Source organism: Ahaetulla prasina, chromosome 5, assembly GCF_028640845.1.
Source record: "Ahaetulla prasina isolate Xishuangbanna chromosome 5, ASM2864084v1, whole genome shotgun sequence".
NCBI classification, from domain to species: domain Eukaryota; kingdom Metazoa; phylum Chordata; class Lepidosauria; order Squamata; family Colubridae; genus Ahaetulla; species Ahaetulla prasina.
The window spans coordinates 86,762,952-86,789,049 of record NC_080543.1 but is presented as its reverse complement, the minus strand read 5'-3'; the positions used below and the strand labels follow the sequence as shown (position 1 = coordinate 86,789,049).

General features: G+C 38.7%; 1 protein-coding gene across 3 annotated transcripts in view; it reads right to left on the bottom strand.

Moving 5' to 3' along the window:
* The window catches only part of MID1 (midline 1), a 230,442-nt gene that overhangs the window by 161,324 nt on the left and 43,020 nt on the right, over positions 1–26,098 (bottom strand). The window contains exon 1 of one of the 3 annotated variants that reach the window (XM_058184614.1): positions 3,857–4,001. The exons of 1 other annotated variant lie outside the window; for it this stretch is intronic. The gene's annotated coding sequence lies outside the window, so the exon portion shown is untranslated. Of the gene's footprint in view, positions 1–3,843; positions 4,002–26,098 lie in introns of those variants that run through there. One more of the 3 variants, XM_058184615.1, reaches the window with a different exon arrangement.

The following is a 26,098-nucleotide window of genomic DNA, read 5'->3' as shown; positions in this document are numbered from 1 at the left end:
TTTTGTGCATACTCAAACAAGGATCATACAAAAGGTTACTTCAGTAAATCATAATTATACAAATCATGTATATATGAACTTAATATACGGTTACCAGAATCTTAAGAGATCCTTCCTGATCAGCAATAATCAGTATATCCAAAGTAGCATAGCTAACTCACCTCACCTCAACTACAAAGCTCTTGTTTCATAATAATCAAAGGATAAGGAAGGAAAGCATGAAAAAATGTTTCCGTTTCCCCAGAAAATTACAGATGAAAACAATTCCGTTTTTCTATTCCTACTTATAAGTAGCAACTAACTTATTTTGGAGAAAGTGATATCAGTCATCAGTGATAAGAAAAAGTATGTCATGCAATTCCTTTTGTAATATGATTCTAAATTTTTCTTCAGTTTATCAGAAATTACTTGGGAATAGCTATCACGAAAAATAACATTTTAGTTGCTATGCTGAAACTATATATAAAATAAAGAATTGAACTGATGTTTTCTACACTGCTTGGATTTCCACATAAGCCCTTAGATAGCAATGTGCCAAGCAGGTCCAGATTTTGTTTTCTTCCTTTCTCAATTTGTAGTGCAAAATGAAATAAAACAATAAAACAAAAAACCTAAGCCCTCAGCCTTCCATGTCCTACATGCTGCTTCCACACACCTAAACAACCAGAAAAACTAAAATTGAACTATTTTTCCTGAAACTATCCCTTCTACCTGGGAAATTCTGGAAGTTGAAATCCACATATCATAAAATTGCCAAGTTTTTAAAACGCTACCCTATGATCCTATAAGCAGGTAGAAGAAAGATGCTACCTTCTGGAAAGAGAGGAGACAACAACACAGGAAAATATTATCCTTATTATAGATATACATCGTATCTTTTCAAGATGTAATACAGAAAGTCATAAAATTAAGCAAATGCAAGCATTTACTTAGCCTTCTCTCTTTAAAAAATAGCTATGGAATAGAGGAACCAATCAAAATAGAAAATACATGTGAATCATGTCCCTTTCCACAATCTGTTTTCCTTGCAAAAAAAAAAAAATCCCATGAGAGAATACCAAATAAGTTCAAGATGTGAATTAAAATAAACAAGCATCATACATTCTTTCTTGATTCTAACTTTAATGTGCAAAAAAATACTACTTTGATCTTGTCTGTATCAAGCAACGTATGGTGATTTTTTTCCCATTGTGATTTACCCAGCAAATATATGAAGAAACAAACCATGTGCTCATTTTCTACCTTTCCTCTGAAGTAGGCAAGACACCTTCAATTATCTTTTTGTAAGAAACATTACATAGCTTTCTGTGAGTATATTATATTATATTAAAAATACAATCCAAATTACCTTCATAGTAATTTTCTTAGTTACTGAAGAAGCTCCTGTGTCTAGCTTCCAATTTTCCTTGCCAAAATATCCACAACTTTGTCACAGTACCTTTTAAAAAGTTAATATCATGCAAAAATACACATGAATAAATGAATACTGGACTAAAAAAATGCATATTAGCACAATAGACACAATTATATGGTATATAACACAAGCAAGGCTGGTTTCATGGAACAAAACTTTTGATACTAAAGTGGGAAAAAACAAAGTTTATCAGTCTGGAGATCCTTTCTTAATACACAGAAAATAACCCTGAGTTTCTGTATAGTATTTCCTAACTGGCATATTATATTATCTCAATTGTTCATTGACATTTTTCACTTCAGAGCTTCTATTTTAATAGTTAAAATACTCATTTAGCAATACTTAAAATCTCTATTTGCAATGATATGTTTTAAAATATTCCATTTCCCTTCTTAAAAAATATTTAAAAATTTTATGCCTCAGTAAAAACAAATACATACCACCAGATGACTTATACAGTGACAGTTTTTGGATGTGTTTAACCAAAAAAAAGATAAGCATATGAAACTAAAATCTGATTTGCAGGTCGACAGGTGCCTATAACTTTAAATGATTATGTATGTTTACTGAAGTAAATGCATTTGGTTGAAAAAGTTTTATATCAGGTCAAAATAAAAGTTCATTCAAAAGAAATAACCTGAAAGAGAAAAGTTGCAAAATTGAAATTAAATGAATGCAATTCACTTAATACTCCTGTTGTGACTAGGTAAGTATTAGTAATACTGTGAAGATTAAATGTGGAAGAAAAAAAATCCTTAGCAACCAGTTCAGTTAATATCTACATGTTTGTGTATGTGCTTATGAAAGATAAACACAGATAAGATATAAATAAAGCAATGGGAAGTTTTCTTATACCTGATAATATATAGTGGAGTTATGAAAACATTCAGGAGTTTCTACTCCAAACATTCATTCAGAGACACTCATTCTCTCTCTCTCTGGTTCCATGGCAACTCCTTTTTCCAATATTAGCTTTCTGTTTTTAAGAGGGAAAAGCCACCCCTACTTATGGCTCAGCTCCTAAACTAATTTAGACTACATCATGGCTCATCAAGTTTTTGCCTCTAAGTTCATAGCAATGACATTTAAATCACAAAAGATTTGGTTGACAATGTGAATAAGAGCATTAAAACATTTATTTTGGTCTCCCCAAGAGGAAAAGAAAAGAAAGTTAGAGTCAATGAAGCACACAAAAGAAAGAAACGTATTCACTCACAGCATGAAACACAGAGAGGTATTTCAGATATGCATGCTGAAGAACATGATAAAACTTTAAGGCCTTGGAACAGAGATGAAAAAGAAACAATACTGGAAAAGATATAAAAGTTAGATCCAAAGAGTTCCAGGTTTTCTGTCAACCACAACTATTAAATAATGTCCATCATCTCGTTTTCTTTATTTGAATTCTGACCACAAAAGAAAGTTTTGCTTGCAATTATGTCTTTGTTGTTCATGAAATATACCAGAAAAATGTTCCCACCTTTTGAGAGATTGTCTTGAATCAAATTTATGCATTTTTTCTCTCCAAATCAACTTCCAATTAAAGGTTAAACCCAAACAAATTAAAAAGATCCATTGAAATGCACTTATTATAAAATATATATTTTAAAAAAGAAATAGAGATTTAAAAAAAGAAGGCTCTGACAGTAGCCCCAGTCCCCTTAATTTATATGCTTAATTTCTTCTTATTTTCACAACTTTCAAACTGCAGCATAAATTAAAATTTCTAAATGCACCTGTATGTTTTGATGCTGAGTTAAACAATCACTAGGATGTTTTACATTCAGTTATACAAGATCTGAGCCAACCTATTTTATCATTCTTCCCTGCATTTATCACTATTTTGAAATTAAGCTCATTTTTTCCTTCCAGAAAATAAAGCCTTGCTTTCCTTCCCTCTACCCTTCTGGGAGAGATCTTAGAAGATATTTGCTAAATAAGTTGTCTGCTTAGTTTTTATTGCTAAGGCAAGTAGCCCCTATATTGCTTTGTGGATCATAATATATGTTTCTCACGCACACCCCGGGAAATCTGGAATTCTGCCAGGGAAGTGACAAATCCAATAACATCAAGAATGTTGCACAGCATTTATCTGAAAGGCCTCTCCCTCACCATAAAATAGTTTTGAGAATATATTCAGATAGCTTGATACTTTATAGATGACCTCTCTTCCTCTCATCGCTCAACTTTAAGAAAATAAATTCTAAGCAAAAGCAGCAAATAATGCTTCTTACAAAGTCCTTATTCTTTGTTTCTTAAGCACCTACATAGGAAGCAACAGACAACCATGCCTTATAAACTTAACACCATTAAAAGATTCTTTCTTCCAAAAAAAAATTCTTCCACAAAGGCAATTATATTAGCATTACAAAACAGTAGAATTGGATGGGGGGTGGGGGGGTGGAGAGGGGAAGATGAAATAACCTTACCAGTGTCACTTACAGTATGTACAACAGTAGTCAGCTGCTGCATAACATGCGGTTCATCTCAATTGTCTACAAGAAGTATTTCCAGGCCTTTGGATTTCTTCTCAACATTCCTTCTCTTTCTCTCTGTTTTTTTCACAAAGCCATTCTCTTCTTCTCTAATCCTCTCACAGGAAAAAGCAACTCTATACTGAACAGCTTCAGCAGAAGGACTCTGGATGCTGTGGGGTGGGGGCCGAGAGGGAAGGGGGAAGGGAGATTTTCTGTTGGCATTCAAGCATCACAATATGTTAATCCCTGGAGCGGGAATCCAAACCAAGTATCGCCTACACACATTTGGCCATAATATCCCCAATACTGCTTCAAACTAGTCATAAACTCCCCCCTACAATATATTACCCACTGGTTCCAAGTCAGACACCTTTCAAACTTCAAACATATATGTGTGTGAGAGACAGAGTGTGTGCTTGTAGATGTGTGTGAGAGACAGAGGATTTCAGTAAATAATCTTTAATAATAAGGCCAGTTCGTTGAATGATAGGACTGTAATCTACTTTACAGGTCCAATGTGAGAGTGTGTGTAGTGAAATTGATAAAGAGTCTAAGCTAAGCTATCAAGATGAAATTTTAACTCTCTGATAGAAGGGCTACAAGACTGGCATTTTTGTCTGGCTCTCTGCAGCCTCATCTAGTAACTACTCTCACACCTTTTCAGCCACAGAATCTGAAGAGAACTGGATATTTTTAACAGGGTATGACAGCAATTGTGCATTGTTTATTAGGAGTTCTTTCTGAATCTAATGTAATTGCACCAGGGCTACCAGTTTCTTTGAGAAGTGTTTTTATTCCATAGTTGTGATCCATATGTCTTAAGGTTAAGGATTTAAATGAATTGATTTCAGATTTGACATTTCCATTCCATAATAAAAAGGGAAATACATCAAAGAACTTAAGGAGCAGATGGCACAATTCTATCTTCTAAATGATGGTGGTCAGCCTTCATGTAATAATTTATGAGGCTCCCTCCCCCTCCTTCATCCTATGTCTCAGCAGTAGGCCATATGAGCTTTTCAGACAAAATACACTTACCACCAGCTTCAAATACACTAATGTTTACTAGCACTATTTCATCCTGACATAAGCTATTTTGTTTGTTTGAGACCCTTGTTCAAATGCCCAAAGTGATGATTTGATGAATGAAATACTCTATAATATAGGTTGTAACTCTTAGCAATACTTCAACATTAATGCCCATCCCCAGACAAAGCAAAACAAAACAAAACAGACCCGCTCTGTGATTTTCTTACTTATGTAAAACAAAGCAAGTTGAAACATTACACTGGTGATAAGTCTACAATCTTCTCAAATGACTGGCAAAGAGAATGAATGAAGATGTTACCAGGAGATGAAATCATGTCGTTAGTCTCCTAAAACAAACAATCAAATTTTTGTGGGGCAAATTTATTTGTATTCACACACCAACAATAAACATGTGGCATGTTGTTGTTGTTTTCTTCTGAACATGTTAGACGTCTCAGAATTAATTTATTAACTACTTTGGATTTGTCAATTGTTTCCCACTTTGGGATTTGGTGGTTCTCCTCATCCTTTTTTAATTCTTTTTATTTTATTTTTGAATCATTGCAAGCTGCTCAGAGTCTATTTTGGAACTGAACTGCATATAAATCGCAGAAATACAGTAAGTATAATAACAGCCCTAAATATTCAATTTCAAATGCTCAAAGGTTCCTGGAAAAAGTTCCTTTACTGTTATAATAAATAAATTATACGAAAGTCTCAACATCTTTTTTTTAATGTTGTGACCAAATTGGATGCAGTATTCCAGGTGTGGCTTTATAAAGCAGTACTAATACTTCATGTGATTTTGATATCTATGCCTCTATTTATACAACCAAGGATTTTATTAGCCTTTTTGGCTGCTGTTGCACAATGCTGGCTCATATTTAAGTGATCACCCACTAGAACTCCAAGATCCCTCTCACATTTACTGTTTTTCAGCCAGGTTCCACCTAATCTATACTTGTATATTTGGTATGTCTTTCCTAAGTGAAAAACTTTGCTTTTCTCCATATTAAATTACGTTTTGCTGGATAGAGCGCATTGTTCAAGTCTGTCACAAAGATCTTTTTGGATCCTGAGCTTGTCTTCTGGGGTGTTGGCTATTCCTGCTAGCTTTGTATCATCTGCAAATTTGATAAGTCCCCCTTCTATTCCTTCATCTAAGTTATTTATGAAGATATTGAAGAGTACTTAGCCTAAGATGGAAACTTGTGGTACCCCACTGCTTACTTCCCTCCATGTAGATGTAGTAGCATTGAGGACGACTTGTTTGTCAGCCAGTTACAAATCCATCTGGTGGTGATGTTGTTTATCCCACATTTTTCTAGCTTACCAAGTAGTTTGCAGTCTACTTGTAGTCTACAGAAGTCTATTATGTCCACACCATTTCGCTGCTTTACTAATTTAGTCACTTTGTGAAAGAATGAAATAAGATTTGTTTGGCATTATCTGTTTTTAACAAACCCATGCCGGCTTTTAATTATAATTTTATTTGTTTCTAAATGTTTGTGGACCTGTTTTTTTATTATCTTTTCCAGTATCTTCTCAGGTATTGATGATAAACTGATGGGTCTGTAGTTTCCTAGGTCTGTTTTGTCCCCCTTTTTTGAAGATGGGAACTACATCAGTTCTTTTCCAATCCTCAGGTAATTCCACGGTGTTCCAGGATTTTTGAAACATGTTACAATGGTTCTGAGATAACAACTGCCAGCTCCTTCAGGACTCTGGGATGTAATCCATTAGGTCCCAGTGATATATATTTGTCAAGACCAGGTAGTTGTTCTATAACCATTTTCTGGGTTATTTTAATTTTTATTTCTAGTCTGTCTTTTACAGTTATATTTTTGATAGGTTGGGCTATAGTTTCTTTTTGCGTGAAGACTGATGCAAACAATGAGTTAAGCAGTTCTGCTTTATCTCTGCTGCCTATTACTTCCTTGCCATCTTCTCTCTTAAATGGACCTACTGTTTCCTTAGCTTTTTTTCTTGTTATTTATATGTTGAAAGAAATGTTTTTATTATTTTTGACTTTTGTTGGAAGTTGTTATTTATTCTGAGCCTTTGCTTTCCTGACGTCATCTTTGCAGATTCAGGCTACCTTCTGATACTCTGCCTTAGTTATGTGTCCCTCTTTCCATTTTTTGTACTTGTCCTTTTTGTCTTTCAGTTTATTAGAGAGACCTTTATGCAACAGGCTGGTTTCTTCTTGGATTTTTTGGTGTTTTTTTTTTAGTGGTATTGTGTTAGACTGGGCTTTTATGATCATATTTTTCAGTGTTTTCCACGCTTCTTGAATTGTTTTTCCCTTTAAGATTTTCATCTATGGAATTTTTTTTAGGGTCTCTCTGAGTTTGTTAAAATCACCTCTTTTGAAGTTTGAGACACTGGGTGGATTATGTTCTATTGCTTGTGTTTGCATTATATTGAATTCCAATATGACATGGTCACTCTCACCCAAAATTCTGGCAATTTCAACTTCCTCTATCACTTCTTCTCTACTAATAAGAATTAGGTTCAATATAGCTTTTCCTCTAGTTCCCTCCTCCACCTTTTGGATGACAAAGTTGTCAGCTAGGTAGTTAGGAATCTGTTTGATCTCCCACTTGCTGCAGTTTGTCTCCCAATTGGTATCAAGATAGTTAAAGTCTCCCATTATTACTGTGGTATATTTCCTAAATACATTTGTTAATTGTTTAGCAAAAAGTTCATCTATTTCTTCTGTTTGGTTGGATGGCCTGTACTATATGCCTATAGCTGTGATGGCGAACCTATGGCATGCGTGCCACAGATGGCACATGGAGTCATCTCTATGGGCAAGTGAACCGTCACCCTAGGTCAGCTCCACCGCGCTTGCGTGCGCACCTTCCACTGGCCAGCTGATTTTCAGGTCTCTGCCACACATGGAGACATGCCGGCATGCATGGGGGTGGGTTGGGGTCATGCATGCATCCACAGGGGAGTGCAGCATGCCCCCCCAACACCCCGTTTTTGGTCCCAGGAGGCTTCAGGGAGGCCTGCTAGGCCAAAACCGGGTGCGGATGAGCGTCGCATGCACATGAGCAGGGGGCGGGGGAGCACAGGGGACATGTGCACATGCGCAGGGGCACTGAGGGGCATTGCATTGTGGGTGTGGGCACGTATGCATATGCTTTCGGCACCCAAGGGAAAAAAGGTTAGCCATCACTGGCCTATAGCAATGTCATTCTTTTCTCTTTTTATATTGATCCATATAGATTCTAGGTGGTTTTCATCCTTGGTTTTGTGAATTTCTGTACAGATGTAGTGATTTTTTATATATAATGCAGCTTCTCCTCTTTAGTTAGGTCCGTTTCTTTTGAATAGTTTGTATCCTTCCACCAGTACATTCCAGTCATGAGTTTCATCCCACCATATTTTAGTAATGGCAACTTTATCATATTTACCTTCATATGCTAGTACTTCAAGTTCACCCTGTTTGTTCCTTAAACTTTGAGGATTTGTGTACAGGCATTTGAGTCCTTTATGGATCTTGGGTATGTTTCTTATATCTTTTACTTTGTAGCTAGGTTTTCCATCCTTTCCATCACTCTCTACTTCATTGTGTTCTTTTCCTCCTCCTCCTGTTCTTCTTTTCTCCCTATCTCCTTATATAATTGGTTATCTAGTGGTTTTTGCTTGGAAATAGGTTCTAAAGGTCTTCAAGATTGCCCCCCCAATTTCAATTTAAAGCCCTTATGATAAGATGAGCCAGGGAATCAATGGGTCTACACCATACTATGCATTCAGTAAACTTTTCACACAATTTATCTGCCTCCAGTTTTTTATTTTAGAGTTCAGTAGTACACGATTATGGGAGAAGTTACAGTCACACTTAGTCTTTGAGTAATATACTAGATTCATTGTTGATTAAGACCAGCACAAAGAAGTAAGCAGAATCAACTCAAAGGAAATATGCCTTAACTGATGCAATGTCATAAAAAGTTAATGCAATTGATATACAGTAAAATCTCATTTGCACATCTAACTGGGAAACTAACTTAACAAACTGATATATGATTGTAATTAGGTTAAACACTTTGAAAATCATAAAATAACATCCATTTCGCATTTCCTCATCTAGATTTATTTATTTTTTCAATCCATTGTTCGTATGTGTCACCAATTACCATCTCCCACTTTTGTCTTCTTGCAGTTGCAGTTCCATCAGTTTTTTTCCCTTCAGCTATCTAGTGTCTTCTCATGTGTTCTATAGTGTCTTTTTTTCTTCATTGAAGGTCAAAGTATATTCTTTTTTATGAAGGCTTGTTTTGAAATTTAGTAGTGTCAAAAAACTTCTAAATCTAATACTTCTTATAGTTATTTTCATCCCTTGGGGATATACCTTTGTTTAACTGCTTCCATGATGGAAAATTGCTTTTTCTGTCAGGTCCTGATTAGTATCTGTTTCGATTAATTGAATATTTTATCTTCTAATCTCTGTGTCATCATTGCTGCATTTTCTGATGTGCAGAGGCAATAGAAGAACCTGACACCACCAGTTTACCTAAAAATGTTAATAGAATTATAAAAAGAAATATAGACACTCCTCTTGTTATTAGTAAATTAGATATGTAGAGCATTTCACATGGAGAAATCTGCAACCAGAGATCTTGTGTTTCTGCTTAGTCTACTGTCACTAATTATTAACAATAAGTTCAAGACTCCTCTATTCTGTTAATGATTTGTTACAATAGTACCTTAGTACTTGATTGCTTCAAAACTCATCATATTTGGTACTCAACACATTTTGGCACAAAAATATTGTCCTGATAATCATCATTTGTTTGGTATTCAACATGTTGCAATAGGAAGAGGAATATAGCCATGGAGAATGGACAGGAAGTCAACCATGCCAGGAAGATCATAGCAAAAGGAAGCAGGGGATGGCTGCAAAGGGTGGACTGGAAGTTGGCCATGCTGGGAAGTGGCTGACATAGGAAAAGGAACAGACAAATGTCCTTCTGGACGAAAGAAAGAGTCACATGATGTGTCCCATTGTTTGTTCATTACTCATCATTTTTAGTACTTGTTGCAATTCCTGGAATCAATTAATGACAAGTACCAAGATAACACTGTATTTTAAATCAATATAGATTGAACATTCAATACTGGACACCAAATAGAAGAGTGCCTTTCTTAATATAAGACTCATCTATATAAAGATAGATACGTGACACTTTACAAATGAAGATGATTTACTTTGCTATGTTGGCTATGATATATTGTCTGGGATTTAAAAACTACTCACATAAAGAATAAGGCTAGCCTTGTAATCTTGTTGCTCTTTCCTTCTCCCAACCTTTTATATCATCAGAGTACATTGCAATAATTTTTAAAAAAGTTATTCTGTGCCGCAAGAGTATAAACAAACATTACTGGTATGCTTGTATGATGAATCTCATACATTTTAACATTGAAATAATCAAGTATACATGACTTCACCAAAACTTATTTGTAAGGGTTGATATTTCTATAGAACATACACAATTAGTACGTAACTTGAGAAATTGCCCTATGTGGAAATTGCTAATCAGAAAAAGTATGCGTGTTCATTTTTGACCCTTGATCATGGATAAATCTCAAAAGGCTATGGCTGTTACAAAATTTACAAAATGACATTTACAAAAATGATACAAAAAATTAAGTATGCTTTCAGTCATGAGACTTGAATTTAAAGCTTTATTATTGGCAATCTACCATCTCAAGAAAAATATTCTACAAGAAAGCTTCCGTTGTCTCAGTGAGATTTCTTCTATGAATAGTCTTGAAATTCTCTGATCTTAAAATCATCACATTTGCATCTATTGACATTCTTTATTGCAACATTTTTTCCAGTCGTTTTTGCTTGAGGTCTGCATTCAATCAACATACGCCATCTTATTGTACAGAGCTTTTATCCTTTGTCTTTCTTTGACTATCATAATAGTTTGCTGGAATCCACTTGAATCTTGTCTTCTTTGATACCGTGTTTCCCCGAAAATAAAACCCTGTCTTATATTTTTTGATCCCTGAAATCAGCGTTTGGTCTGATTGCCATGCACTCAAAAGCCGGATTGGGTTTATTATCAGGGGATATCTTATTTTGGGGGAAAGAGGAGATATTTAGAATTTTCCTCCCTGCTTTTGATTTTCATAGTGTCTCTTATCTCTTTCCATAACTCCTCAGGTTACTTTTGCATAAATTAAGTGAATTAAATTTGGTTCTAATATTGATTTTATATTCTGACTATATAGGCCAAATCTTGCTGGCCCGCCTACTCTGCTTAATTTCCTAAATTTAGCCTGTATATCTGACAGTGATAATTCAAAGCCTGTTCTACAGTCTCCAACTAGATGTGTCTGGCTGACTTGAACTACTCTGTTTCCTATTATGCAGTTGATTTCATTCCAACCTTGTTCATCTGGTTATGTCCAGGTATAAAATCTGTGCCTATGTTTCTTAAAACAGGTGTTGGCAATAAAAGAATACTTTTCATAAAACCCTATGAACATATTTTTTGCATTTGCCCATTCTAAATCTTCCTATAAGGCCAACTTTCTCCATTTCTGCATTGCAATCATCCACTATCAGTACTATGCTGTTTCTAGATATTGCATTTAGCACTTTTGGCAACTGGCCTCAATTGCTTTCACCACAGGGTTGTAATAGATGCTTACGTTTCCATAATACTAATGCTTATTGGATATCCATTAATCTCAAAAGACTCTAGTTGTAACAGAGAGGATACCTAGCAGCATGCTTTTGAATATTAATGACACTTTTTCATCTAGTCTCATGTCCCTTGTCATGTAATAATCTGATTTAAAATATACTTTTATGGTTTATCTGTAACTCTCCTTTTTGTGGGATATTTTATCCTTATTATAATATTACTTTTTTGTCCTCTCCTCTTAATTGTTCACAAATCCTTTAAAAACCTAAAGTAACATAATAGGCTAGAACATGGAGAAGGCTCAGAAAAATAGACATGTGATTAATATAGGAATATTTAAGAATAAGAAGGAAAGGTCTAATAATTCAAGCACATAGTTTTTGTAGACCTCATTTTGGAGGTGTCTGTTTTTCCTTTTTTTAAAAAAATATTTATTGAATTTTTCAACATTTAAAACACAAAACACAAGACACAAATTTACACTTATAACAGCTTTTTCATGCCAATATCTATAGCTTTCGTAACAGTTATATTTACATAAATCCTACTTCTATATATCACTAGCCTAAGTTATATACTTATTTAAGTTATAGTTACACCTTCTCACAAATTGATATCATATATTTCTTATAAATTTTACAATTTGTATGTTATACTTTTACATCTTATACCTTAAGTTTTATGTTTACTCTCAAGCCAGGAATACCATCTGTTCCAGATTTGATAGTACTCGGTTTCTTCCCTCTCCTTCATTTCCATAGACAATCTATCCATCTCTGTACATTCATAAATTTTCCTTATTATAATTTGGTCTGGAGGTGTTCTCCATAAATGTCGTATTGTTCCCGATCTTTTATATATTTTGTTCTAATTTCCAGGTAAGGCCACCAATCAATTTTTATTCCTTGATTTTTTAGATCTTGCTCCGATTTTAGATTTCCTTGTTCATCTAGTAATTACAATTACCTTACCGCTTTATTTATGACTATACAATTGGGTAAATTATTGCCTCCATTGTTGAAATCCAAATTGGAACTTTCATATAGTGGTTTCTTTTAATTTTATCCTAAATATTTATCAAGGCATTTCGCACTAGATGTCTCTGAAAGTATGTATGAATTTTATCTTTTCCTTCTCACAGGAATGCGTGCCATCCCAATTGAAGATCCCTTCAATTGGCCCCCTAGAGTGAATACCCTCTTGTTATTTAATTGGACCCAGTCTTTAAACTACGTTGCTGCCACCGCTTGATAGTATAATTCCCAATCCGGAATTGAGAATTATAAAAGTTTTATTCAAGCTTTTTCCCCCAGCCAAATGAATTTATCTAAAATTTTATTTAATTGTTCAAAGAATGTTTCCCCACATCTTATTGGTATTGTTTGGAAGAGATATAACAATTTGGGTAATATGTTCATTTTTATTGTGGCGATTCTACCAATTAAATATGTGCTCAATTGTTTAAATCTTTTTGTATCTGTTGTACCAATTTATCATAATTGTCCTCTTTTATTGTTGAACATTTAATTCTCTCCAGATATCCTTTAAGTTCAACTCTTGCATCATATCAAAAAAGGTAGTTGATAGTGCTTTCCTCTTATTATTCCCCCCCCATCTGATGTATAGTCTTTTTTTTAAATCTACGACTGCATTAAAATCTCCCAATAAGCAAATATTTTCCAGTTCTAATTCTGCTATTGTTGTGCCTCGCTCACTCCCCCCGCCGCAGCCGGGCCCCTCTTATCTCCTGCCGGACGCTGATAGTACAGAAGAATGTCCTGGCATGCCTCCAGCCCCCAGCCCTGGCACCATGCCCAGACAAACCAAACAAACAAACCTCCCTCCGATAGCATGTGCGCCTGAAGCCAGCCACGAGCTGGGATTACCAACAGCTGGAGACGAAACGATGCAATGGATGGATCCACGCTTCCGGAGAATGGAGAGGCGACGTCAGCAAAAGGAAGGGAGCGGCAGGCCTGGATAAGTGCTGAGTCATGGAGCCACACCCCATGGCCTATATAAAGGATCTGCTTTCTGGCATTCTCTGAGTCAGGCAAAGTCTAATCTGGATTGCTGAAGTCACACCTTGGATTCCTGCCTGCCCTGAGGACTCTGATAGGATTTTGGCAGAGCTGCAGTGGCACGCTTGATACGGACTTCCCTGACTCGGCCGTCAGAGGACGAGTGGGACACGACAGCTATTTTCCTATGTAATTTATAATAAAATTCCCCCTGGTTAGTATTCGGTGTATAGATGGCTGCCAATAAAATCTGTTTTTGTCTTATTATTATTTCAATTAATAAAATCCTCCCTTTATTTTTTTTAAATTTGCATTTATATCCCGTCCTTCTCCGAAGACTCAGGGCGGCTTACACTATGTCAAGCAATAGTCTTCATCCATTTGTATATTATATACAAAGTCAATTTATTGCCCCCAACAATCTGGGTCCTCATTTTACCTACCTTATAAAGGATGGAAGGCTGAGTCAACCTTGGGCCTGGTGGGGCTTGAACCTGCAGTAATTGCAGGCAGATGCTGTTAATAACAGACTGTCTTACCAGTCTGAGCCATTGTCTTCATTGTCTCTTTAATCCCTTCATTGTCTCTGTAAATTTGTCTCAGTTGTAGCCTATCTTTTATATATACTACTACCTGGAGGGGTCCGTTTTTCCAGTGGTAAATACTCTTCCCTAATGCCTCTTCCCTAATGTGACACCCAGAAAAATATGGCATATTTCACTTAATCCTCCAAGGAAAGAAAGAAGGCAAATGAGGTCCAGGCAGAAAAGAACATCATGGCTTCAATATTCAAGGGACTGGTTTGGACAAAACTCAGCAGCCCTTACTCGTGTGGCTGCTGATAAAGATAGGATTGCTAACATGACCACGACGTCCAATAATGGCTACAGCATAAGAAGAAGAATGCCCATAGAGCACCCTTAGGTTGATTGATTTTATATCTGTTTCATCATAATCTCCAGAGGCTTATAGTCGGTTCAATACATAATAAAAACAATGTGTATAAAACCAATAACAGTATTACATTAGGATGGTACCAATCCATTATTTCCTAAATATTGTCGAGAAGAACTAAGTCTCCAAAGCTTCCAAAAAACCACCAAGATAAACACTAACCCGTTCTATAAAGTTAAAACTATAACAGAAAAGAACTGTTTGCAAGGCCAAACTCCTGGGAACAATAGGGAAGCACACACTAATTAGGTCAATTTCTCATGAAGGAAGGAGGCAACTGGTGCCACATAAAGAGGACAATCCTATCAGCAATGATGACCATGCCAGGAAGTCATGCTCAGGCAAGAATCATTCTCAATGGCATTGATGCCACTGACACCTCCCATCAAGGCCCACTAGTAGTTTTGTAGAGGAGGGAAAAAATTAGTTTGCTTCTTCTTCTTCTTCTTCTTCTTCTTCTTCTTCTTCTTCTTCTTCTTCTTCTTCTTCTTCTTCTTCTTCTTCTTCTTCTTCTTCTTCTTCTTATTATTATTATTATTATTATTATTATTATTATTATTATTATTATTATTATTATTTATTCAATTTTTGTACCGCCCTTCTCCCGAAGGACTCAGGGCGGTGTACAGCCAAGGTAAAACAAACAGTGCAATATACAATTAAAATACAATTAAAAACTTATTACATAATTGGCCTAAAACTTTGAAACATATAAAACTAAAACCCATTAAAATTAATAATAAAATTTAAAACCAATAAAATTTAAGCCAGCCCGGCGAATAAATAAATGTGTTTTCAATTCATGCGGAAGGTCCGAAGGTCAGGTATTTGGCGTAAACCCGGGGAAGTTCGTTCCAGAGGTAGGAGCCCCACAGAGAAGGATCTTCCCCTGGGGGCCGCCAGCCGACATTGCTTGGCGGACGGCACCCTGAGAAGTCCCTCTCTGTGTGAGTGTACGGGTCGGTGGGAGGCATGAGGTAACAGCAGGAGGTCCCGTAAGTACCCAGGCCCTAAGCCATGGAGCGCTTTAAAGGTAGTAACCAAAACCTTAAAGTGCACCCGAAAGACCACAGGTAGCCAGTGCAGTCTGCGCAGGAGTGGTGTTACACGGGAGCTACGTGAAGCTCCCTCTATCACCCGCGCAGCTGCATTCTGGACTAACTGAAGCCTCCGGGTGCACCTCAAGGGGAGCCCCATGTAGAGAGCATTACAATAATCCAAGCGGGAGGTAACGAGTGTATGAGTGACTGTGCACAAGGCATCCCGATCAAGGAAGGGGCGCAACTGCCGAACCAGGCGAACCTGGTGGAAGGCCCTCCTAGAGACGGCCGTCAAATGATCTTTTCAATCAAATGATTGAAAATGTCTGGAGAACATGAAGGCTTGCAGAATCACTGGTGAATGTGAAAAGCTTTTTTTGTCTTTATTAGTTAAAACTCTAAGATTATAAATGTGTGCTTTTAATGTTGTACTGTTTCCAACATCCTTACAAAGATGAAAATGATGAAAAACTTATTATCACAGATATCTAGAGTAGTATTGGTTTCTATTTAAGATATTGTTACCAATTTGTAATGTCCAGACCCCTTTTACAACCCTAGTTTCTGCTCACAGTTTTTATAGATTGGTAGAGATTTTATCTTTGAGCTGATTAGTGCAGTGGTATTTCAGTTAAGTAAAATACATCAGCTCAAAAATCCAGAGACCATTCAGGAGCATGAACTTCAGGTATTCTATGCATAGCAACTTGAAATAAAAAATACCATCTAAAAGGGTTAAAACTTTACATCTAGAATCTAGGGTAATTTAACTGTACAATTTTGTATATTTCTATATGAACTGTAAGATACCAAGAAAGATATATCTGGTGCTTTTTAAAATTCTATGAATAATTTGTTAAAGCTTTAAAAGGTTTTCCCCACTGAGACCAGCATTCCTATATTTATATTTTTAGCACATTGACCATAAATTGTATTTTCCTAACAATATTTGAAATGACTATGTAGCTTTAGGGATAAATGAAGTTACAATTTTCAGCTATGTTTTTAAATAAATAAATACATTCTTTTTTGAATAAATATTCATTTATTTACACACACACAATATGTGGTGAATTGCAAACTAAAGAACCCATGTCCCTTGTTGGGAGAAGAGAAGTAAAAATTAGACATACCAACAAGATATACTATCTTAGAAATACAATCAGCACTTGCGGTTTTAAAGCCATGAGTAAATCCAGAACAGCAGACAATTGCAAAGAACTGTATGTAAACTATAAACAGCATTTTAAATAATTTACTTACATGGACACGAACTTCTGTTTTACTAAGCAGAATGGAAAAAAGTCTGCAATCTTTCTGAATTTAGGATTTCTGAACTTATTTATCCATACTTTTTCTGTTCTTAGGAAACTGAATGCACACAAATATGCTGCATCCTTATACAGTATAAATATAATAAAAAAAAAATTAGAATAATGTTTGCAATTTCCATCTGTACTTGGGTGGCTATTGTTAAGCATGGTTGCATAAAAGTAATTAATCTAACTGAATGAATTTCTTTTTAATTATATTTTTAAATATAATTTTATAGATTTTCTGGAATAAGCAGGTAACATAAACCTTAATATAGCAATATCAAACATCTCTTTTATTATTTGCAAAACATGAGTGCAAAGCTCACTGAACTTTAAAAAGCTATGGAAGCAATAAATAAAACAACGTTGGAGAATAATAATTCTGATTGGAAATAGTACTTTTATTAGTAGGCTACGCTAATAATTTTTATTTGTAATGATAAATCACATTTTCCATAAGCAACCAAAATCTCAGGTAAAGTATTATCATCCAAAGTACTCATATAATGTAAGCTCCCAAAGGCAAATGAGACTTCACCGCATTCAACATTTGTATTACAAGTAATTACTAAACCAATTCTTTAGAATACATAAATGGTTTTATGTTATAAAAGAGATGCAGGATATAAGGTCCTTTTAGCAATGAGTGAATCAGTAAAAAGAAGGCATTTTTCATGTATGCACTGCCTAATCTAATCTGTTTATGTTAGAATAATTACATTAATTAAATAAGGAAACCAGTACTTTAGAAGGAAATTGAGATTCAAAATGCAGGAGCTGCAACATGAGTCCAAAACCAAAGAACTTTTCCAGCTACAAAACTTGATTACATAAATCTAACTAAAGCATTAGAGTGCCCTACACGTTTATTTTATTTTACATTCTAACACACCTATGGAAAACATATCAGCTACAAAACGGAAGTATCTAAAATCTTTGCCAATTAAGTTTAGGCAGTTGTTACCTATTAGGAGGCAAATCCAAGCCAGCTAATGCAGGTGACTTCATCCATACCTATAATATAGGAATAAGAAAATATCCTCTGACATAATTTAGTTTCTGGTTTTCAAATATATTTATTTGCTGCATTTTCCCCAATAGATGCCTTCTAGAAAGGTTTAATCACACCTCTCAGAATTCATAATAGAATTACTATCAATGTATAATGTATAATTATGACCAGCAGTGATATAATTTGTTGTGTGTGTACATTATGGAGAATTTGGTTATTGACAGGATTGTTTGACTTAAACATAATTTGGTGATGAGCAGGATTAAATTCTGAAAGCTTTTAACCTATCCTCCTACCATGTTTTGTGCTCTATTTCTCCCCCCACCCTCACCTACTCCCCCACCCCTACATGTTTGGCTTGTACAGTAAAAGGAATTTTGTGCATAAAAGACTGGAATATTATTTATTATGTCACTTGGTCTACTTTGCAGCAATATATAAGCTGATATGCAGCAGTGATTTATCATCACAGGAAAAGCTAAGGGATGCTATAAATTGCTAGTGTGGACAGTCTCACTATATAATTGTGATTTGTGCCTGTATAAATATATGATGTACCTCATTTGTTTTATGAAGACTAAAAATCAATGATGTACAAAATAATCTTGAAAGATCTATAAGTATATAGAATCACAATTTGCATGTTTAACATGTTTTAGTGCCTGTGTGATATCCTTAATTACATGGAGACTATTATGGCTAGTCACATAATCAGCCAGTTGTTTGGACTGGGTCTGTCTTTTTTTATCTACCTATGGAATCCTTCCCAACAACCTGGGATACGCAGATGTTGTTGTTTAATGTTTGCTATATAGCCCCTTCAAATATGATTTCAAAATGATTTCTTTAGTGGTCAATTTCAAATAAAAATGTACACCTCTGAATAGGTTACTCTTCCTTTTTTTAAATCCATTCTTGTAAATGTAACTGAAAATCTGAATTTGCAGTGCTTTCTATGACAATACTGTTTTTTGTGTTTGTTTCTACCAAATAGATTTTCTTTACAGAACAAACCAATATGTCAGATGTACATTCTTTTAAAGCATGCCCATAAAAGGTTTCCATATGGTTTAAATAAATCAGTTTTAAAACTTATTTCCCTCAAAGCATTGCAACTTTGAGGTTTTGCAGTAATCCTTTATGCCGTATCTCATCTGTGAAGGTCCAGCTGTCATTGGAAAACTGCAACAAGTATAAGTAAGGTAAACATTCCTTTCTTCAATGAAATCTTTTGATCTTGGCAAAGGTTATAGAGACAGGGTTGTTTTAAAATGAAGTGTTCAGTCCTTAATGCTCCAGTATTATCATATACAGTATTTCCATGAACAAAATCCTTTCTGTCTACCTATGGAAAGCAACACATATAATGTTACTAAAAAAGAAGAATCAATTAATGAAATCATTGCTAGATCTTTGGATTACTTATAGTCCCAGTAATTTCCTAACAAAGCTTATTTTGTCTGGCACAACAGCATCAGGTATCAGCAAAGGACAAAGCAGTGGATAGGAAAGAAAGCATAAGCCAGTGTATGGGAGAGGGTACGTTCAGAGAGACATCACTGGAGACAGGAAGCATATATCTAACTCATTAAAGAGAGAAAATAAATATTTTCTCCCTTTCTGAAAACAATGTCAATAGTCTTAATATGGAACCCTTTCCCATCTTTAAAAATCAAAGGATGCTGCTGGGTACCTACAGATCAGAATTAAAGGACTAGGTGTTGTTGGAAAAGGACAGTCCTCTTGTACTTGAAGTCAAAGAAAGGGGACGTTGGTCTTACCTGATATGTACCTTCTCGTCAGATGGAGACAGCATCCAGGAATGGGTTGATCTTGTCTGTTCAGCTGGAGGACTGAGTCTGTAAAGTTGCTAAACTTTGCCTCTGTTGCTAGGGATTCCCAGCCTTTGACGAAGCTAAAGGTACAGACTCGATGTGTCGAAAGAAAGAAAAAAACAGTCACATACATTAAGACCAGACCAAAGATTCCCAAGTGTGGGGCTGGATGTTGTCTCCACCTGACCAGAAGATGTGTATCAGGTAAGACCAACGCCCCTTCTCCTCTTGGTGAAGACAGCATCCAGGAATGGGACATACCAAAGCTATTGTCCCAAGTCTTACGGGTGGGCTCCTGTCTGGTCAGTGGTCACTCCCTCCGAATGGACCCTTTGCAGGATCTGAAGGCCAAACGCTGCCTCCGCTGAGGCGTACATGTCAAGCTTATAGTGCTTGACAAATGGAGAAGGTGACGTCCAGGTTGCCATTCTACAGATCTCTGCCAATAATGCCTGTGTGGCCCATGCTGCTGTCATAGCCGCACTGCGAGTCAAAGGTGCCGTCACTCGTGGAGGCCTCGGCAAGGACTGCAGCTCGTATGCTTTAGAGATGGTCAGACGTAACCAGCGGCCTATGGTGGTGGAAGTTACCTTGAAACCTAAAGAGGCAGGCTGAAAAGAGATAAACAAAGATTCTGTCCGTCTCAGTGCATTTCAATTAAATTAGCAGTGCATTTCAAGTAAATAAGGAGGGCCCATCTCACATCCAGCTTATGCCAACATCTTTCTAAGGGATGGACTGGGTTAGGACAGAAATTAGGTAAAATTAGTTCCTGTGCTCTCTGAAAAACCGCGTTGATCTTGGGCATGAATGAAGGGTCCAGTCTTAACACCACTCGATCAGTGTGAAAAACACAGAGATTGCTCCTTACTGACAGTGCCGCCAGGTCCGAAATCTGCCTGGCCCACGTGATTGCAACTAGAAAGGCCACTTTACAAAACAATAGGCAGAGGCTGGCAGATCGTAACGGCACATAAGGAGCCACAGTATGGAAATTCAAAATCCTGGACAAGTCTCAGGAAGGATATCTGTGTATGACTGGTGGCCATAAATTAGCTGCCCCTCTGATAAAGTGACTGATAATGGGATGTTGGGCCAGGAAGTCCAGCAACCCGTAAGTTAGAATGGAGGATAGGGCCGCCACTTGTCTCCGTATGGTGTTAGGTGCCAGTCCAGCATCTAATCCGTCCTGTAGAAAGTCTAGAATCTGGGCAATGGATACATGGAGTGGAGACACCCCAACCCTATTACACCAGTTGCAAAAGGTCCACCAGGTCGCTGAGTAAATATGTTTGGTGGAAGGCTGCCTAGAGGCCTGGATAGTCTTGATCACCCTGGAGGAGAAATTGTACTCCCTCAGAGCATGCCACTCAAGCGCCAGGTGATCAGTTGGAGCCACTGAGGGTCCTGGTGGACCAACGCTCCCTGAATGAGTCCCAGCTTGCCCTAGGAATCCTCCAGGGTGGGGGCACTGATAGAGTCATGAGATCTGAGAACCAAGATGTCCTGGGCCAATGTGGAGCCAGCAGCAACACCTCCACCCTCTCCACTAAAATCTTCCGGATGACATGGGAAGGAAGGGGAGAGGTCGGAAGGCATACAACAGGACCGGCGGCCTTCGGGTGCGAAGAGTGTCTACCCCCTCCGCTCCTTGCATCAGGAACCGAGAAAAGAATCTTGGGAGCTGCGAATTTTCTGGGGTGGCAAACAAGTCTACCTCTGGGGTTCTGAATCGGTCCATCAGCTCCCGAAAGGTAGACGGGTGCAGGCACCACTCCACGTGGTTGATGGCTGTGTGACTCAGCCAGTCTGCCTGCACCTTGGATACCCCAGAGATGTATTCTGTTGTCAGTGACTGCAAGTGATGCTCTGACCAAAGGCCTAGCTTCTTGGCCTCTAACATCAAAGCCCTTGACCTGGTGCCCCCCTGGCGGTTTATATGCGCCTTTGTGGCTACATTGTCTGTAAACACCAGGACGTGCTGGTCCACTACTGATTGACGAAACTGGAGGAGAGCCAGGCACACTGCCCATAGCTCTAGCCAATTGATGTTTGCCTTGCATTCTAGATGGGACCATGTGTCCTGCGCTACCTGGGACTGACAATGCGCCCCCCAACCAGAGAGGCTTGTGTCAGTTGTAACTACTAGATGCTGAGGCTCCTGAAAGAGGCAACCTCTGGCCAGGGCCGCTGACCACTACCAGTTGAGGGAAGAACCTCGTTGGACACCAGAATCTTGGTTGTAGAACTGCTCCTGCCTGCTCTCTGCAAAGGCAAAAGAAACCATGTAATCATGCCCAGGGTGTGATGGAAATGGTGGACACCATCTTGCCCAGGAGCTGTGATAGTAGGGCCACTGACACCCTGCATTCTTTCTGAATTCTGCCTGCCAGGCCTCGGATACTGTCCTGCCTTTCCTAGGACAGATATACCCTGCCTTCAATGGTGTCCATAATTGCCCCCAGATGTAGGATACGAGTAGTAGGTGTTAAATGGCTCTTTTGTAGATTAATAGAAAAGCCATGTTTTGTGAGAACCATGACTGTTACCTGGAGATCCTCCCTGGAATTGCAAATCGAGGATGACTGGATTAAAATGTCATACAGGTAACATTGTATACATATCCCCTTAGTCCTGAGATGGGCTGCAAGGACCACAAGGACCTTAGTATACCTGAGGGGCTGATGACAGTCTGAAGGGCAAGGCCCTATATTGATAGTGACTACCTGAGTAATAGAAACAAAGATACTGCTGATGTAAAGGTAGAATAGGTATGTGTAAATAGGCCTCAGTAAGATCAATTGAGGTGAGGAAGTCGCCAGGCCGCACAGAGGCCAAAATTGACAAAAGGACTGCATCTTAAGCCGTCTGTAGATGATATAGCGGTTCAGTCTTTTGATCTCCAGAATCGGTCTCCACCCACCCGAAGTCTTGAAGTTTGAGTAGAAGCCCTGTCTTTGTTGCCCTGCTGGTACCAGTTGAATTGCTCTAATCTTGAGCAGATGCATGATGGCTGCCTCCATAATCACCTTTTTAAGGGTCCTGCAATACCAGGCAGCTGATGAAAAACCTCGGGGTGGTGGTGGTAGAGAGGAATTCAGATCATATTGTCTCCCTAACCCAAGCATCTGAAGTTATGTCCTCCCATTGGGCGGCAAATATCTTTAAATGGCCACCAATGGGAGGAAGGACTATGCAATTACTTGCAACGCTGGAAGGTGCAACTTCCTCACCCTCGAAAAGGCCATCTGGCTGGGAAGGGTCTACTCTGCTCATCCTGTCCTGCTGGAACCTTAATCATTGGGTAAATGATCCCTGGCCCGGCCCCTATCTCTGACCCCCTAAACGGTTGTTGTCAGTAGAATGGGTAGAAACTATAATCGCCCCTGCACTGGGCAGAAGGCAAAATCTTGCACTTGTCCTGCGTCTCAATTAATAATGAGTCCAGCGCCTCCTCAAACAACTTTCCCCCCGTAAAAGGTGCAGAAGCCAGATGCCATTTGTGGCGGGCATCTGCCTGCCATTGTCTAAGCCACAGGAGGCGCCTGACAGCCACAGAGGATGCCATGGCCTTAGCGGCAAACTGGGCCAAATTCAATGTAGCGTCAACCGAAAATTGGACTGCCGCTACAATCTTATTAATGTCTTGTTATATGCGGATGTCTGCTGCTGGCACCCTCTCCTGCAATTGGTGCAGCCAAACGAGCATGGCCCTGTTAAAAAAAGAAGCCGTGGTAGCTGATCAGATAGCCAAGGCATTCCCTTGGTAGGCTCCCTGCAAAGTGTGTTCTGCGCGTTTGTGGTCTGGTCGCAAACCTTCTTCCGGGTCTCCAGGAAGATTAGAAGAGAAACCAATGCTGCCACTGGTGTATCCACCTGAGGCGTCTGGAGCATGGCTGCCATGTCCTGGGCCACATTAAAGTAATGTCTGTCCAGAGCTGAAGGTGGAGGAGTGGAGCCAGGAGCCGACCACTGCCTTTTAACTACATCGATAAACAGTCGTGGGGTCGTGACAGTGTCCACCGCCCTGCTGGGTTCTGAAAATAGTGGGTCAGCTGAGTCTTGACCTTTGTTATCAGTCTGGCCCTCAGCCTGCACCCCCAGGTGGGCCACGTTGGTTGCCTTAAGTAAGGGTGATTTAAAGACACTTGGAGGGAACAGTCGTGTAAAGGCAGGTTGCTCTGGTGTGAGACCTTCGTCATCCGAGAGCTCTAATTCTCACTGTTCCTCCTCCCCCGATATGGATGGCAAACTTGCCCTAGATGGATCGGGTGAAGCCAGGCCCTGATATGGAGGAAATTCCTCCTCATCAACACCCCACAACTGTTGGGATAGCCCAAAATCTCCCAAAAAAACCTGTCAGGGCCGCTGGCAAGATTCTGCAAGACTGCTCCTGATAGTGGTCATAATAAAATCCTTTATATTTTCAGGCAAGTGATTGTTCCTGCCTCCATCTGGACACTCCTCTATATTTAATGAGGTAACATTGGCAGAGGTGGATGCCATAGGAACACCATTGGCAGTCTCAAATTCATTGGCAGAAGAGCCCCACAGGTTAACATCAGAAATATGCAGAGGAAAACTCTGCAAAGAAACTTGATCAGGAGTCCCCTCTAATGTCAAATCCCTGCTGTGCCAACTGTTGGCAGCAGAGGGCTCAGAGGCTTTCCCTCTAGTTGAGGCATTTTGCTTGGCTCTTTATTACAAAGCTTTTGCAGAGCTTGATCTCTCCGCCTCTCATTTCTTTGGGATGCAACTGAGGTCTTACAATGTTTGTCAGGCCTTCAGTCATCTCTAGAAGATGATGTCTTATCTCTGGGCTTAGTGGCTGCAGAGGCAGGCAAATCAGAAGGAACTGTGCTAGTCATTCCAGCCCCTGTCAGTTCAGCAGCCCTGGTTTTCCCACCATGTTTGGTCTTGCAGAGGGCTATAGGCATCCTGCACGCCTCAAATCTGGGTGCAAACAGAGAAAAACTTTTCCCAAAGGGAAAGCGCACAAGGACTCAGGCATCAACTATCGCTGGACAATCAAAAAAGGAGTCAAACTGAAATACAGCTCCTTTACTTCCAATGGATCAATTGCGCAGCTGTCAAAAAGCGCAAACTTGCCGCCAGAAGCACAAAGCCCGTTAGCAGCTCTAGCTTTCAGCGAATTTCAATAGCGCCTGAGAAGCTTAAAAGCCTCTATCGTGTGTCATTGAGGTTCTTGGGAAGATCTGGGCGCAGCCTCAAGGCAGAGAAGGCCATTTGGGAGCGCACAGCTCCACCAATTTACTTTTTAAAAATGTTGGATGGCCGTTAGCTGTCAAAATGGCCGCCCGACTCGCACCGGCTCAGCGCGGCAAATTTTGCAAAGCACGGCTTTCCCTGCTGTCACTGGGAGCGTAGAGCTCCACTCCTTGACCCCCTGCTTAAATGGGGAGCACTGGACTCCACTCCCAACCTGTCCGGAGTGCCTGCTGCTCAACGGAAGGCACCTCTTCAATCTGACAGCTAACTGTCAAAGGTTGAGACACGGGGTCCTGTCAGCGGCTCGAGCCAAAACTTTCGCTGCTGAGGAAAAAAAGGCACTTTCTCTCTGCTGCAGAGAAAGTGCTATTTACTCACAATACATAATAATTTTTTTATTATTTTTTTATTTACATTTATATCCCGCCTTTCTCCGAAGACTCAGGGCGGCTTACAATGTGTAAGGCAATAGTCTCATTCTATTTGTATATTTACAAAGTCAACTTATTGCCCCCCCAACAATCTGGGTCCTCATTTTACCTACCTTATAAAGGATGGAAGGCTGAGTCAACCTTGGGCCTGGTGGGACTAGAACCTGCAGTAATTGCAGATCGCTGTGTTTTAATAACAGGCTATCTTACAGCCTGAGCCACTCAAGGACCCCTAATGAATCCACTTTCAATCTCTCTCAAATAGCATTCAGGAATAAACTAGGGAGACCACTTTGACACATGTGCCCAGGCTGAATGGACTGAATCAAAGGCTAGGAAGCCCTAGCAACAGAGGTGGAACTTAACATCTTTACAGATTCAGTCCTCCAGCTGAACAGACAAGGTCAACCCATTCCTGGATACTGTCTCCACCTAGAGGGAGAACAAAGAATCTGTAACAACTTTATTTTTTCTAAGGTGCGATGTTGTTCTCCACTCATAATAAGGAAAAAAACAGATAAAAGATCAGGCCAATTTCTGAATTAACAATCAGGCAAAAGGAACGGTTCCTGCGTGCGTGTGCACGCAAGTACACACACACACACACACATACACACACACACAGTCAATTAACTCTGTTTGAATTTCAGTGGCGTCCTCTGTCGGATA